At 41.5% G+C, this 16,608-nt stretch overlaps 1 long non-coding RNA gene across 1 annotated transcript; it reads left to right on the top strand.

Moving 5' to 3' along the window:
* The first annotated feature begins 5,057 nt into the window (after positions 1 to 5,057).
* Positions 5,058 to 14,255, top strand: LOC137096377 (uncharacterized). The gene is made up of 3 exons (XR_010909410.1): positions 5,058 to 5,222; positions 9,868 to 10,007; positions 14,216 to 14,255. It is a non-coding gene; the product is annotated as an uncharacterized lncRNA (long non-coding RNA).
* Positions 14,256 to 16,608: the final 2,353 nt, after the last annotated feature.

Raw genomic sequence — 16,608 nt, 5'->3', positions numbered from 1 at the left:
GGAGCTGTTTCAGCAGGGGTGTGTATATATAGATAATAGATATCCCTTGATTTTCTCCCTTGAATGGCAAAATAATGTAGCTAAGCCTTGATTATTGATCTTGGCTGGCACAGCAGCTGTGGTACCTTCAGCTTTTTTGCCTCAAGTTGCAAAATGTCTTGATTCAGTTCCTTCACCAATGTTTTTTTTTTAATTCTCCGAGATTGACTAATCTGAAGTTCAGCACCAGTGTGCTTTGATTGTCCCCTGCTGGTTCCAGCAGTTAAAAGCACTGAAGAATGGAGGACAGCAGAACTATGCAATAATTCATGCATAGGAAAAAATGCTTAGCCTCTAGCTGACAGATTTTGAAATAAATGAACTCATTTTTTATTTGGGGAAATTACAGTAATTCTGGAAATTGAGATAATTTATGACGCTTGTGGAGAACATTCAGAGCCAGATAGAATTTCATGGCTCTGTTGAGTTCCACAAAATCATGTTGTTGTTGTTGTTGTTGTTGTTGTTGTTGTTATTTTAAATGTTATTTGTACCAAATCAATGGTTGTTGCATTTTATCCAAATATTGTACATTACAAGATTCTAATGATCATAAAACAAATAATCACTAAGAAAATAAATAAATTCAATGCATACTGGATAAATTGAGAAATAACACCCATCCCCCCACCCCCCACTACCAAAAAACCCCCAATGGTTAGTGTCTTGATTTTTCGGTCTATTCATAGATTAATTTGGGGAAGTTATTCAGAAAATTGCATTGGATAGACCCATGAGCTTTAGATATGGTTATCATGATTTTCAGTGGGAGTGCAGATGAAGCGTGGTATAAGTTCTGTACCTCAAAAACTAGAACTGATAGGGAAAACTTGTGTCATTTTTTAAAATCAGCAGGTCAAATATACCCAGAAACAGGTCTAACATTTGAGGCACCAAAATGTGGGTTGGCCAGTTAATTGGTCAAGTATGAACATGACCTATTTGAGTAATTTTCCCCAAATACAGACATGCATGATTCTCTTTTTTTAAAAAAATATATAAATTTTTATTTACATACATTAACAACTTACAGTATAAACGGAACAGAAAACAATAAACATTTTACAAACATGACCCCACCACCAAGGCCTGAACAAGTATCCTTTCCTTTGGCATAAATGTATGAGTCAACCATTAACCAAATGTCAAATGTCAAAACATACAAGGGTTGAATGAAAATTAATGTCTCTACCTTTGTTACTTGGATTTGGATGGGAATATTTTAATATTTAATATTTTAATAAGTTTGCAGACGACACCAAATTGGGAGGGATAGCCAATACTCCAGAGGACAGGAGCAGAATTCAAAATGATCTTGACAGATTAGAGAGATGGGCCAGAACTAACAAAATGAAGTTCAACAGTGACAAATGCAAGATACTCCACTTTGGCAGGAAAAACGAAATGCAAAGATACAAACTAGGGGACGCTTCCCTCTAGAGCAGTACGTGTGAAAAAGATCTTGAAGTCCTCGTGGACAACAAGTTAAACATGAGCCAACAATGTGATGTGGCAGCAAAAAAAGCCAATGGGATTTTGGCCTGCATCAATAAGAGCATAGTGTCTAGATCAAGGGAAGTAATGCTACCCCTCTATTATGCTTTGTTTAGACCACACCTGGAATATTGTGTCCAATTCTGGGCACCACAATTCAAGAGAGATATTGACAAGCTGGAATGTGTCCAGAGGAGGGCGACTAAAATGATCAAGGGTCTGGAGAACAAGCCCTATGAAGAGCAGCTTAAGGAGCTGGGCATGTTTAGCCTGAAAAAGAGAAGGCTGAGAGGAGATATGATAACCATGTATAAATATGTGAGAGGAAGCCACAGGGAGGGGGGAGCAAGCTTGTTTTCTGCTTCCATGGAGACTAGGATGCGGAACAATGGCTTTAAACTACAAGAAAGGAGATTCCATCTGAACATGAGGAAGAACTTCCCGACTGTGAGAGCCGTTCAGCAGTGGAACTCTCTGCCCCGGAGAGTGGTGGAGGCTCCTTCTTTGGAAGCTTTTAAACAGAGGCTAGATGGCCATCTGTCAGGGCTGATTTGAATGCAATATTCCTGCTTCTTGGCAGGAGGCTGGACTGGATGGCCCATGAGGTCTCTTCCAACTTTTTGATTCTATGATTCTATCATTGGTGGGGTTCAGAATGCTCTTTGATTGCAGGTGTGGGATTCTTCCAGGTAGTGCCATTTTGCCAGGTTGTCTTTTGATCTGCCCACTCTGTTTCTGATTCTATTCAGGGACTTACAGGTTGCCCATACTTGGTTTGCCTCTGGAGGAAGACCCTCGTGGGGAGGGGGGGCATCCAGTTGAGATTTCCAGGTCTAGCTGCCCAGAGGGATACCCTTGCTTTTTCTGGAGGGATGCCAAGAGGAGTGGTAGTTCTCATAAAGCTTTTCCTTGGTTTGCGTCTACTGGGAGGAGGCTGATAGCCATGCAGTGGGTGACTTTCACAGTGTTTAACCTTATTTCTCTCAGTTTAGCAGCAACTTCCCTTCACACATGGGGGGGAGGCAATGCCAGCTAGCTTGTAGAGTTTACCAACAGGTGTAGGTTTAAGACACCCTGTCATTATTCTGAAGGAAGGATGAAAGGGTAGAAGTGAAGGAAGGAGGGAAGGAGAAAGAGGATGGAAGGGAAGGATGGAAGGAGGAAGGAAAGAGAGAAGGGAGGGAGGAAGAGAAGATGGAAGTAAGGAAGAGTGGAAGAGAATGGAGACAGGGATGGGAAAAGGAAAGAAAGACAAAAGGGAAGGAAGGAAGGAAGGAAGGAAGGAAGGAAGGAGAAAGGGAGGGAAGAGGGAAGGAAGAAAGGATGAAAGGGTGGAAGGGAAGGAAGAAGGGAAGGAGAACGAGGGATGTAAGGAAAGAAGAGAAGGATAGAAGGAGCAAGAAAAGTTAGAAGGAAGGAAGGAAGGAAGGAGAAAGGGAGGATAAAGGGAAGGAGGGAGGAAAAAGGGGAGGAAGAAAGGGTGGAAGGATGGAAGGGAAGGAATAAGGGAAGGAGAAAGAGGGAGGTAAGGAAGGAAGAGAAGGATAGAAGGAGGAAGAAAAAGTAGAAGGAAGGAAGGAAGGAAGGAGAGAGGGAGGAAGGGAATGAGGGAGGAAAGAGGGAAGAAGGTAGGAAGGATGAAAGAGTGGAAGGAAAGGCAGGAGGGAAGAAGAAAAAGGGAGGGAAGGATGAAAGGAGGAAGAAAAGAAAGAAGGAAGGAAGAATAGGATGGTGAGAGAGGAGAGATTGAGAAAAGAGCTCAAGGGGCTGCATCTGGGCCCCAGGCCGGGGCTTGCCCATACCTGATTTTTAGCAATCTCTAGGCCCTCCAGTGTGATTCTATGGTCAGCCTCTCATGTGCCCTCTCTACTTTCTCCTAGCTAAATATTCCCCAGGAGGAAAGGAGGAAGGAAAGAGAGAAGGGAGGGAGGAAGAGATGGATGGATGGAGGAAGGGAAAAGGAAGGAAAGGCAAAAGGGATGGAAAGTTCCGGCTGTTATACAGTACAATACAAAACTTTATTATGGTCACTGACCAACACAAAGTGGGGCACAAGCACCCCGGAAATGGGAGACACAGCCCCAGTGAAGCAGTTATTTAAAAATAGATTAGAAAACAGTTTTAAATCAGGTTTGTTATTTATTCTTTATTTACAGTATTTATATTCTGCCCTTCTCACCCTGCAGGGCAGATTCCAATGTATATACATGTGAAACATTCAATGCCATAGACACACAACATATATAGACAGACACAGATCTTCCAGCTGTTGGAAGATCTAGAAATTTTTAGATGTTCTCTGGGGTAAAAAAAAATAAATATAGCAATTTCTGTATTTGCAGTTTTTCACTTTCATCAAATTCAAGTGTCCCTAATCTAAGAAAATGGGGAGGGCTGGTTGTAATTCTAAATCAATCCAAGGGACCCTAGGAATCTTCCTGGGGTTTTGTTCTAGGTCCCCATGTATATACATCTAAAATCCGTGGGTGCCCAGATCTCATTGCATACAATGACGCAGCTGTAAAATGATGACCTTTCTATAAAAATGGCCAAATCAAGGTTCGCTTTTGGGATTTTTTTTCAATCCCTGGATGGTGGAATCCGTGGATGCAGAACCTGTGTATACGGAGACCCATGGCTCGAGAGCAGTATGTGTGAAAAAGACCTTGGGGTCCTCGTGGACAACAAGTTAAACATGAGCCAACAATGTGATGCGACGGCAAAAAAAGCCAATGGGATTTTGGCCTGCATCAATAGGAGTATAGTGTGTAGATCCAGGGAAGACATGCTACCCCTCTATTCTGCTTTGGTTAGACCACATCTGGAATACTGTGTCCAATTCTGGGCACCACAATTGAAGAGAGATATTGACAAGCTGGAATGTGTCCAGAGGAGGGCAACTAAAATGATCAGGGGTCTGGAGAGCAATCCCTATGAGGAGTGGCTCAAAGAGCTGGGCATGTTTAGCCTGAAGAAGAGACAGCTGAGAGGAGACATGATAGCCATGTATAAATTTGTGAGAGGAAGTCATAGGGAGGAGGAAGCAAGCTTGTTTTCTGCTTCCCTGGAGAATAGGACGTGGAGCAATGGCTGCAAACTACAAGAGAGGAGATTCCACCTGAACATTGGGAAGAAATTCCTGATTGCGAGAGCCGTTCAGCAGTGGAACTCTATGCCCCGGAGTGTGATGGAGGCTCCTTCTTTGGAGGCTTTTAAACAGAGGCTGGATGGCCATCTGTCGGGTGTGCTTTGAATGCAATTTTCCTGTTTCTTGACAGGGGGATGGACTGGATGACCCATGAGATCTCTTCCAACTCTATGATTCTGTGATTCTATGAGGACAGAGTGTATACCGACATTAGAAAGGCGAGGGGAACATGGCTTTCTTCTCTCAGCCTTTTCTCCTCTTCCTTCTCTCCCCACTTTTCTCTTGCCTCTGCCTTTCACAGGAAGGAGAAGGAGGAGGGCGGCTGCGTTGACAAATTTCGGTGTGATAGGAGTTGCTCTCAAACTTTAGGGGTGTGCCTTTTCCAGGAGCGGCTTTTCTCAGCTTCTCTCTCTCTCTCTCTCTCTCTCTCTCTCTTCCGAGAAGCAAAATCACACCAGAGACGACTCTCCCCGTGCCGTGCGTCTCTTTGCTGGTATCTGTGGCCTTTGCTGCTGGCTCACAAGAAGCCCTGTGGAATCAAGTGAGTTTTTACTGACTCTCTCCAGCCTCTCTCCATATGTGCCTTCAAGTCGCCTTTGAGCTTACCTCCAAATGATAAGGGTTTTCTGTATTGTCGAAGGCTTTCATGGCTGGAATCACTGGGTTGCTGTTGGTTTTTCGGGCTGTATTGGGTTCACAGTATTTATTTGGTTTGGCTTGCTATAAGTTGCTATAAGTTTTCTGTATGACCACCATGTTCGGGCGTGATGTTGATGAATGCAAGGCTGGGGTTAAAACTGCTGAGACATCAAAAAGACCAAGATAAAGGAAACCAGAGTGATTGACAATTGGGAAATAGAGGGAGAAAACGTGGAGGCAGTGGCAGACTTTGTATTTCTAGGTGCAAAGATGACTGCAGAGGCAGACTACAGCCAAGAAATCAGGAAACGCTTCCTTCTTCGGAGGAGAGCAATGACCTTTCTCGATAAAATAGTGAAGAGTAAAGACGTCGCACTGGCAACAAAGATCCACGTAGTTAAAGCAATGGTATTCCCCGTAGTAACCTACAGATGTGAGAGCCGGACCTTAGGAAAGGCTGAGCAAAGGAAGAGAGATGCTTTTGAACTGTGGTGTTGGAGGAAAGTTCTGAAAGTGCCTTGGACCGCAAGAAGATCCAATCAGTCCATACTTCAGGAAATATAGCCTAACTGCTCATTGGAGGGAAGGATATTGACTGAATGAATAAACAACAACATGATCATGTTCCAGAAGCATTCTCTCCTGACGTTTTGCCCACATCTATGGCAGGCATCCTCAGAGATTGTGAGGTCTTTTGGGAGCTAGGCAAGTGAGGTTTATAAATCTGTGGAATGTCCAGGGTGGAAGAAAGAACTCTTGCCTGCTTGGGGCAAGCATGAATGTTGCAAATTGCCACTTTAATTAGCATTTAATGGCCTTGCAGCTTTAAAGCCTGGAGGAATCCTTTGTTGGAAGGTGTTAACTGGCCCTGATTGATTCTTGTCTGGAATTCCCCTGTGTTTTGAGTGTTGCTCTTTAGCTACTGATTTTGGAGTTTTTTAAAATACTGCTAGCTAGATTTTGTTCATTTTCATGGTTTCAGAGCAGTTGATGAACCAACCTGGACACAGCCTATTATCTGAGAACACAGAAATGGACTACTCTTTTAACAACCACCATATCAGACTACACAGAGAAACCATTGAAATCCACAAACATGTGGACAATTCCAACAGAAAGGAGGAAACCATGAAAATGAACAAAATCTGGCTACCAGTGTCACTCTTTATTTACTGTCGTGATTTTAGAGGTTTTTGAATACAGGTAGCCAGATTTTGTTCATTTACATGGTTTTCTCCTTTTTGTTGAAATTGGCACATTAGTAATTATTAAAATTATGTAATAAATCTCCATTAGGAGACTTTTATAATCAAAACAGTATGTAGTAGTGACATTCTTCATTTATATAAGTGTATTTTATTGCTCCAGTCAAGATCTGGTCTGCAGAAGATGCAAAGGAGACACTCCCTAGCCCTTCCAGAGTCTCTACATCTTGCTCATAATCCTTGTTTGCAAAGCCAGCATGACTAACAATCGCTGAATGAAAATAATGCAGGGACTTCCCTACCCTGTGCTGCCCTTCTTTTCCATCTGGAAGGTGTGCAGGGCAAGGACCAGTTAGACTTCGCCGTGAGATTGTCTAATGTAGACAACTCACAGCTGCTGCAAGGTGAGATCATTGTATTTGACCCATTCAGGAAAAATCTACACTGATCACTTTAACTGTATTAAAGGATGCAGTTTCACTGTATGAATGATTAGATGGTAAATCCTGGAACCAGTTTGAGATATTGATGGAGATTACACACAGAGAGAAGCTGGCATCAAACCAGTTCCAGGATCTGCAGAATTGAAAATGCAGATTTTTTAAAAACTCCCTTCTCTGGATTGTACACGTGTGCATCAATAGAGCACTCTAAGTGTCCACACAGTGATTCATGTACCGTGGAGACAATTTTGCTGTGCAATGTGCTTTATACTACAATATATAAGTATTAGGCCTGGGTAACAACGGAAAAATTTGTTTCTAAAATCGATTCTTTTTTGGGGGTTTTTGCGTTTCGTTATTTAAAATAATTACAAAATTTTCCTTTTAAAAAGTTCGATATTTACGAAATTTCGTAAATGTGAAAAAAATTACAAAACATTAACGAATCGATTTCCAAAACAATAATGAATCGATTCGTTAATGGCGGACACGACCGCGAAATACGCTAAAAAACCTCCAAAAGCTTCTGAAGCTTCCCTCTCCCTCTGTTGTTGACTGTTGGTGTGATATTATAATTTTTTTTCACTAATTAAACAAAAAACAACCATAAAACTTGCCCCAGACATGCAGAAATAATAACAAATCGACCTCAAAACAATAATGAAACGAATACAATAACGAAATACAAAGCATTTACAAAACGTATTTAAAAATTCATTTTTTAAAAAAATTGCTCCAGAATGGTTTGTTATCGTTTTGTAATTAAAAACATTAATGAATTATTAACGAATTACGAATTAACGAAACGAAACCGCCCAGCCCTAATAAGTATAGATGATCTGTTTTAATGTTTATTTATCGCATTTATCGTATCAGAAGCGAACCAAGAGTTAGTTGTAATGTATTTAAAAAACAAGAAGTTTAAAAAACTTGACATTATATTAAATGTCCTTTGACCAGTAGCTGTCCACTTGGAGTGCCCCTGGTGTTGCTATGAGAAGGTCCTCCATTGTGCATGTGGCAGGGCTCAGGTTGCATTGTAATAAGTGGTCTGTGGTTTGCTCTTCTCTGTACTCGCATGTCATAGACTCCACTTTGTGTCTCCATTTCTTAAGGTGGTTTTGATAATCTGTAATATATGGCAGTGTAGATCCAGCCTGGGAAACTGGGATTCAAATACTCATGGAAACCTATTAACTTTGGATGAGTCACTCTCTCTCAGCTTCAGAGGAAGGCCACACCAACCTTCCACCCTGAGCAAATAATACTAAGAAAACCCAATACTGGGGTCAGCTTAGTTTGGCCTTAAATCAGAAATGTCTTGAAGGTGAACAAGAATAACAACAATTACAGCCCATTAGACCATGATGGACAAGCTGGGTTAGCTTACATTTTACCAGGAAAGATAGATAGATAGATAGATAGATAGATAGATAGATAGATAGATAGGTAGATAGATAGACAGACAGATAGATAGATAGAAGATAGATAGATAGATAGATAGATAGGGGATATTGTTGTGTTGTGTATTTATATAATAATTATATATGGGGGATATTGTTGTGTTGTGTATTTACATAATACTAAGCATTACATTGCCATGGCTCTTTAGATGTAGGTGAATTACAACTCCAAAACTCAAGGTCAATACCCAACAGGCCTGTAGCCAGGATTTTGATTCGGGGGGGGGGGGGGGGGGGGGGTGAGTTTGATTCAGGGGGGGGGGGGTGGCTGAGTCTGAGTGAAAGAGGGTCTACCCTAGCAAAACTTTTGTATCGTTACCCCAGTACCCCCATGCATATGAGATATATTGAGTATGGTGATCAGATCATGATATGAATAAACATAACAGTCCAAATAATGTACCAGTAAGGCCTTTTCGCAGACCACCATGAGAATTTCGGGGGGGGGGAGGGCTGAAGCCCCCAAAGCCCCCCCAAAGCCCCCCCCCCCCGGCTACATGCCTGATGCCCACCAAACCTTTCCAGTATTTTATGTTGGTCATGAGAGTTCTGACTAGGATGTTTGGTCCAATTCTATCATTGGTGGAGTTCAGAATGCTCTTTGATTGTAGGTTATCTATAAATTCAAGCAACTACAACTCCCAAAAGACTAAATCAACCCCCCCCCCCCCCCCAGTATTCAGCATTCAAATTGGGCGCATCAGGTATTTGTTCCAAATGTGATCCAGTGAATGAAAATACATCCTGCATATCAGATATTTACATTACAATTCACTAGCAAATTTACATTACAATACAGTAGCAAAATTACAGTCATGAAGTAGCAACAAAAATAATTTTATGATTGGGGGTCACCACAACATGAGGAATTGTATCAAGGGGTCACAGCATTAGGAAGGTTGAGAACCCACATGCCTTGAAGGGACTCGCTGGTGCAAGCCTCCTTCCAGCCTTGCATGCTCTCCCTTGCCCTCACATGCACACCATGCTACCATGCGCCGAGCACACCTGCTCTCCCCTCCCCACTTGGGGTCTCAGAAACAGCCTTTCCCTTGACTGAGAGGCCAGCCACTCACAGCAGGAGGAGAGCTTTTGGTGCGAGGATTCGACGTCTGTTTCCAAAAAGAAAGAAGACAGGTGGAGAGATCTTCGGCCTTCTCTGTCAAAGGAGTTCCTAAGACTATCAGAAACATGTGTTTTCTGATGGTCTTTGGTGACCCCCTGAAACTCCCTCACGACCTCCCACCCAGGGGTCCTGGCCCTCAGGTTGAGAAATGCAGGACTAAAAATTTTGTAAAACTGCAACTTTGAGAATGTCATAGCATTAAGTCATGACAGTTAAAATGGGTTCAATGCATTAATTCTGCATGGTTGAGGAACCCCCAGTTGCTCTGATATCTTGACCCCTGGCTGATTGCTTTGTTTCTTATTTTCAGATCTCAGACGTGAAACGGATTTGGAGAGAAAGAAGTTATAGTCCAACAAGTGAATAGAGGAAAGATGGCCAATAATGGAGACAGTCATGAAGTAGAGAGTCCTTTCATTAATGTAGATAGCCAGCCAACATCTGAAGAAGGTAAGGCAAATCTCTCTTTTGGAGACAGGCACTGTGATATATGGCAATTTAACCAGATGGCGTCAGAGCCTACGTGTATCAGCCTAACAAGATTCAAATCCACCAGGACTAACTTTAAAAATTAGTGATTGAAAAAAAAGTGATTATTTTTTATATAAATCAGTTTATTTTTAAAGTGATAATTTCCTTAACAATTAGTACATAAGGAGGCTAGTTCAAATATATCCTTACAAATGGTAACTGTGTGACTTCCAAATGTATTCTGACAATGTAAAACACAGCCCTACAAGGGCCAGAAAAATAGTACAGGTCAATAACTGGCTCAGAAAATGGTGTCAGGAGGAACATTTTGGTTTCCTTGATCTTGGCCTGCTTTTCCAGGAGGATTGCCTACTGCAAGGGATGGGATAGATTTTACACAAGTAGGAAAACACATTTTTGCTCACAGACTCACAAACCACATCAGGCACACTTTCAACTAGGTCCACCAGGGAAGGGAGACAACAGCCTTGTGAACAGTACCTTATCCACAACTACAGGGAACCGCCAAAGGCTAAACAGAGGTTGCACGAACACAAGAAGGACAAGGTAGCGAGAGCACAGTAATAAATAAACAGCTCAGGGGAAGGTCCCAAGGGCTTACATGTCTTTCCACTAATGCACAAAGCATGGGAAATAAACAAGACAAACTCCAAGATTTAGCACAGCACCTGATGTTAAACTACATTTCCCACAATTCATGCCTGCTCATTAGCCAAAAATGGCTGAAGGACCCAAAAATAATATAGCTGTCTGTAGCAGTCTTCATCTAAACATAAAATAAACTGATTGAATCTACAAAGGTGTCTAAAGAAGGCAGCAAAACAATAAGCAACTTTTGCAAAGCCAAGAGAACATAAACTGCTTAAAAGCCAATCATTTCACTTTGGCCTGATTGCCATGAACAAGGCACTGGGGTCGTCAGCCACAGCCAGCCAGCCCTTTGCAGTCAGTAAGTAATGATAAAATAAAATGATTGATTGCATCTGCAAAAAGGAATAAATGGATGGATTTGTCTCGAGAGTCCCCTCCAACTCAGTGGAGGAAGCAAATGGATGTCAGGAGAGTTTGGATGGTGCCTTTCTGCCCAGAAGAAGGGGATAAGTCTAGAAGTCCCTTGATGGGGTCTGTGCTATGATTTCTGTTCTCCACCAATTTAACACAGTTTGTGCCACACAAACAAAGTTTCTGGAGTAGAAAAACTACTTTAAAAGTAAAGACTACCCAATAAAACAGGAAATAACACTTTCAAACGAGGAACAGGTTTGATTTAATATTAAAAAATGTTTTTATAAAAACTTAGAATATTTGCTAAAAATCCATAGATAAGTCAAAGGTTATGAAATTTGTGAGCTAACAGTGCCCATGTGTTTTACCACTGTAGCAAGTTTCATCAGGATTGGTCTAAAAGAGAGAGGGAGAATCCCCTGAAGTTTCCCCAGTGCCAGTGCTGTTTTTCCTTACTGCGCATGTGTGTCTGCATTAAGGAATCAATTCAGAAGTTTCTGAAAGTTTCAAACTTTTTTTAAAAAAAATCCAGAAGTGACTTTAGAATTAGGTTCTTGTGGGTTTTTTCGGGCTATAGAGCCATGTTTCTAGAGGCATTTCTCCTGACGTTTCGCCTGCATCTATGGCAAGCATCCTCAGAGATAGTGAATTTTGGATTACGATGAATTTTGGATTACGATTCCAGTTATGAGATGCATAGGATTGTTATTGGTGGCCCAATAATTTGTACTGTATATGTGTTTTATGCTTTTAACTGAATATTGTTTTTTAAATGTTGTAAACCGCAATGAGTCGCCGATTTAGGCTGAGATATTAGCGGTATACAAGTGCATTAATAAATAAATAAATAAATAAATAAATAGTGAGGATGCTTGCCATAGATGCAGGCGAAACGTCAGGAGAAATGCCTCTAGAACATGGCTCTATAGCCCGAAAAAACCCACAAAAACCTAGTGATTCCAGCCATGAAAGCCTTCGACTTTAGAATTGAATCATCAGTACCCCCTACATCCGAAATGAGTTTTGAACCTTTTTTTTTATCAACCAAGCTTAGAGGTAGGCTTATTTATTTATCATGTCATCAGCAACCATACCATTGTATTACATTTCTAACAGAACAAAACAAACAAACAGATTAAAAAACACACATTTTGCAAATTTGGTAGTTGATTAAATGTCCTTTGACCAGTATCTGGCCACTTGAAGTGCCCCTGGTGTTGCCGCAAGGAGGTCCTCCATTATGCATGTGGCAGGCCTCAGGCTGCATTGCAGCAGGTGGTCAGTGGTTTGCTCTTCTCCACACTTGCATGTTGTGGATTCAACTTTGTAGCCCCATTTCTTAAGGTTGGCTCTGCATCTCGTGGTGCCAGAGCGCAGTCTTTTCAGTGCCTTCCAAGTCGCCCAGTCTTCTGTGTGCCCAGGAGGGAGTCTCTCATCTGGTATCACCGACGGATTGAGGTGCTGGGTTTGAGCCTGCCACTTTTGGACTCTCGCTTGCTGAGGTGTTTCAGCGAGTGTCTCTGTAGATCTAAGAAAACTATTTCTTGATTTAAGTCGTTGACGTGCTGGCTGATACCCAAACAAGGGATGAGCTGGAGATGTCACTGACTTGGTCCTTTCACTTAGTGGCAAGCTAAAACTGGGAACTTCAATCAATGACTGAGGCCAGATGAGAAACTTCCTCCTGGGTACACAGAAGACTGGGTGACTTGGAAGGTGCTAAACAGGCTACACTCTAGCACCACAAGATGCAGAGCTAAGCTTCAGAAATGGGACTACAAAGTGAAGTCCATGACATGTGAGTTCAGAGGAGATCAAACTCCAGACCATCTATTACAATGCAGTGTGAACCCTGCCACATGCACAATGGAGGACCTTCTCACAGTGACACCAGAGGCAGTCCAGGTGCCCAGCTTTTGGTCAAATGAAATTTAGCATAATACTAAGTTTTTAACTTTGTTTGTGTTTTAAATATATTTTAACTGTACCCTCAATTTGCTTCTGACATAATAAAGAAATAAATAAATAAAGAAATAAATAAATAGCAGTAGAATAGGAGCCTAAGAGCATGGTGGAGGCTCCTTCTCTGGAGGTTTTTAATCAGAGGCTAGATGACAATCTGTTAGGGGTACTTTGTGTTTTCCTGCATGGCAAGGGGTTGGACTAGAAGAAACCATGCGGTCCCTTCCAACTCTATGATTTTATTATTCTACTAGCTGTACCCGCCACGCATTGCTGTGACCAGCCTTCCCTCTCTCTTTCTCTCCTTTCTTTCTCTCTTTCCTTCCCTCCTTCTTTCTTTCTTTCTTTCTTTCTTTCCTTCCTTCCTTCCTTCCCTTTCCTTCCTTCCTTCCTTCCTTCCTTCCCCTTCCCCTTCCCCTTCCCCTTCCCCTTCCCCTTCCCCTTCCCCTTCCCCTTCCCCTTCCCCTCCCCCTCCCCCTCCCCCTCCTTCCCCCTTTTCTTTCCCTTCCTCTTTCTCCCCTTTCTTCTTTCTCTACCTATTCTTGGACTGCAACTCCCAGCAGTCTCCTGATCTATCTATCTATCTATCTATCTATCTATCTATCTATCTATCTCTTTCTAATCTATCTATCTGGAGGATTGCTGGGAGTTGCAATCCAGGAATAGGAAATTGGAAATATATACAGATCGGGATGCTCTAAAAGAAATCCCAGGAGAAGAAAGCTTGCATCTTGGAAGCAGTGCATTAGGATCATCCTCTTCTACTAAAGGGCCTAGTCTAGGGGATGCTGGGAGCTGTAGTCTGAAACAGAGTTTGGATATGCTATTGTGTGTTTTGTTTGCTGGGGGAGTTGTTTCTGCGCATGCACTGTTGCATCTTCTTTGTTTTTTGGCTTTTTAAGTCCCTTCTCCTGTGTTTTTCAGTGTTTTTATGAGGGATGATCACTCATTGGCCTGAGAGGTGTATTGTGTCCAAGTTTCGTGTCAATTCATCCAGTGGTATTTGAGTTATGTTAATCCCACAAATGAACATTAGATTTTTATTTCTATAGATGCTACTAGCATTATGCAATAATAATGATTCAGCAATGCAAAGACACACTCGTGGGTGGATAGCATAACACCCACTGTGCTGTGCTTTTGTCTTCTTTTTAAAAAGTAATTCCCAATTGCTTTGTTAAAAGATTTTTTTTCTGCAGGGAAAAGGAAAGGATGGCTGGACTTCATTACACGAGGTACGTCTTGGGATTTTACTGTAATAAGGTGCTTTTGACACTTTCATCATGGAGAGGTATTCTGTTGGTAATAGTTCTTAACCTGAAGGCCTTTGTTTTGCTGTATTTAGGGGGTGACAGTTTTCTGGATCTTGAGGAAGGCAAAATAATGCTGTTTTTCTCACAATTCCCATACAGGGTAGATTAAGAGAATTTCTTTAAAAATACTGTAAATGGCATGTATGACACACACACACATTATGTTAAAGCTGTGGGTGGTTCAATCTGTGGGTATAGAATCCATGGATATGGAAGACCAACTATACAACATTACTTAGGTCAGCGTTTCTCAGCCTGGGGATCAGGACCCCTGAGGGATCACAAGAGGGTTTCAGAAGGGTTGCCAAACACCATAAAAACCCATATTTCTGATGGTCTTATGAAACCTTCAGCAGAGAAGGCTGAAGATCTCTCTGGCTATCCTTCTCTTTCTTTTTGGAAACCTCCCACCAAAAGCCGCCCTTCTGCTGTGATTAGCCGGCATCTCAGTTAGCCTCGGGGGGGGGGGGGGGGGCTGTTTCTGAGACTCCAAGCAGGAAGGGGAGAGCAAGTGTGCTCTTCCCAAAATCACTATCAATTCCTCCCAAATTCCTCCAGAATTTTCTGTTGGTCATGGGTGTTCTGGGTGGAGAGTTTGGCCTAAATCTATCGTTGGTGGGGTTCAAGGGGCTCTTTGATTGTAGGTGAACTATAAATCCCAGCAACTACAAGTCCCAAATGTCAAGGTCTATTTTCCCCAAATGCCAGCAGTGTTCACATTTGGGCATATTGCGTATCTGTGCCAAGTTTGGTCCAGATCCATCATTGTTTGAGTCCACAGTGCTCTCTGGATATAGGTTAACTACAACTCCAAAACACAAGGTCAATGCCCATCAAACCCTTGCAGTATTTTCTGTTGGTCATGAGAGTTCTGTGTGCCACGTTTGGTTCAATTCCATCCTTGTGGGGTTCATAATGCTCTTTGATTGTAGGTGAACTATAAACCGCAGCAACTACAACTCCCAAATGACAAAATCAGTCATCCCCCCCAACCCCACCAGTATTCAAATTTGGCCATATCGGATATTTGTGCCAAATTTGGTCCAGTGAATGAAAATACATCCTGCATATCAGATATTTATATTATGATTCATAACAGCAGTAAAGTTACAATTATGAAGTATTTATTTATTTAGAATTTTTATTTAGAACTTTTATATACCAGTCTTCTTGACCTCTGAAGGGGGACTCAGGCTGGTTTACAACAAAAGATTTATAAACAATAGTTTAAAACATCACACCCCATAATACACTAATACATAAAATACATTAAAATGCAATCATATAATTACATACGGCCAAGTCATCAAAAAGAGATCACAATTCATCACCATCCGTCCGTGTGGTCAAGAGTTATTGACTCACTCATCAAACGCTATCTTTTAGAGGACAAGGGCCACAGGGTGACTCTCATAGTGGGAAAATTCCTCGCAGTGGCAACAAGGCAGAGAAAGCAACTAACCTCTGATAGAAGTATTACTTGAAACCATGTAGATCTATTTTGTACAATGGACTTCTCCTGAAATGGGAGAATTTATAATGGTTGTTGGTTGTGCTGATGTGTCTATGGACTACAATAAAAATTGTTGTGGTATGTTTTCATTATCGGTATGCATTTTTATCCAGAAGGCTTTAGTCTTTGGGCAAGTCCACCACATATGATAAAAGGTTCCAGTTATTTAGTTACATTTCCAGCAATTTTTTGTATATCTTTGAGAGTTTTAATGGAGTTATGTAACATCTGCAGATCAGTTTATTAAAAAAATCTTTAACAGAGCAGGTTCTTGTAAATTGTAATGTTTTCTTCCAAAGTTCTTCCCATTCTTCTAAAGTAGCAACGAAAATAATTTTATAGTTGGGGGTCCCCACAACATAAGGAACTTTATTAAGGGTTCACAGCACTAGGAAGGTTGAGAACCACTGACTTAGGTGTTAGACATCATTGGTCAAAAAAATTCTTCTTAGGAATTTTCTTTTCTTTAACAAAAGTAATACTTCTAGGTAGATGCCCTGACTAATTGACCATGTTATCTTCATGGTTACTCGCATGCTAATGATCCCACTCAACACTTCAAAATCAAACTTGTTAATTACACCTTTTACACTTGGTGAACAGACAATGGTTCCTTCTACCATCCTGGACATTCCATAGATAGATAGATAGATAGATAGATAGATAGATAGATAGATAGATAATAGATAGATAATAGATCGATCGATCGATCGATAGATAGATAGATAGACACTTGCTTTACTACCATCAGATTCTCTGAAGTTGT

This window comes from Anolis sagrei, chromosome 2, assembly GCF_037176765.1.
Source record: "Anolis sagrei isolate rAnoSag1 chromosome 2, rAnoSag1.mat, whole genome shotgun sequence".
In the NCBI taxonomy this organism is placed as follows: Eukaryota; Metazoa; Chordata; class Lepidosauria; order Squamata; family Dactyloidae; genus Anolis; species Anolis sagrei.
The sequence above is the reverse complement of the archived record's forward strand: the minus strand, read 5'-3'. Positions and strand labels throughout refer to the sequence as shown.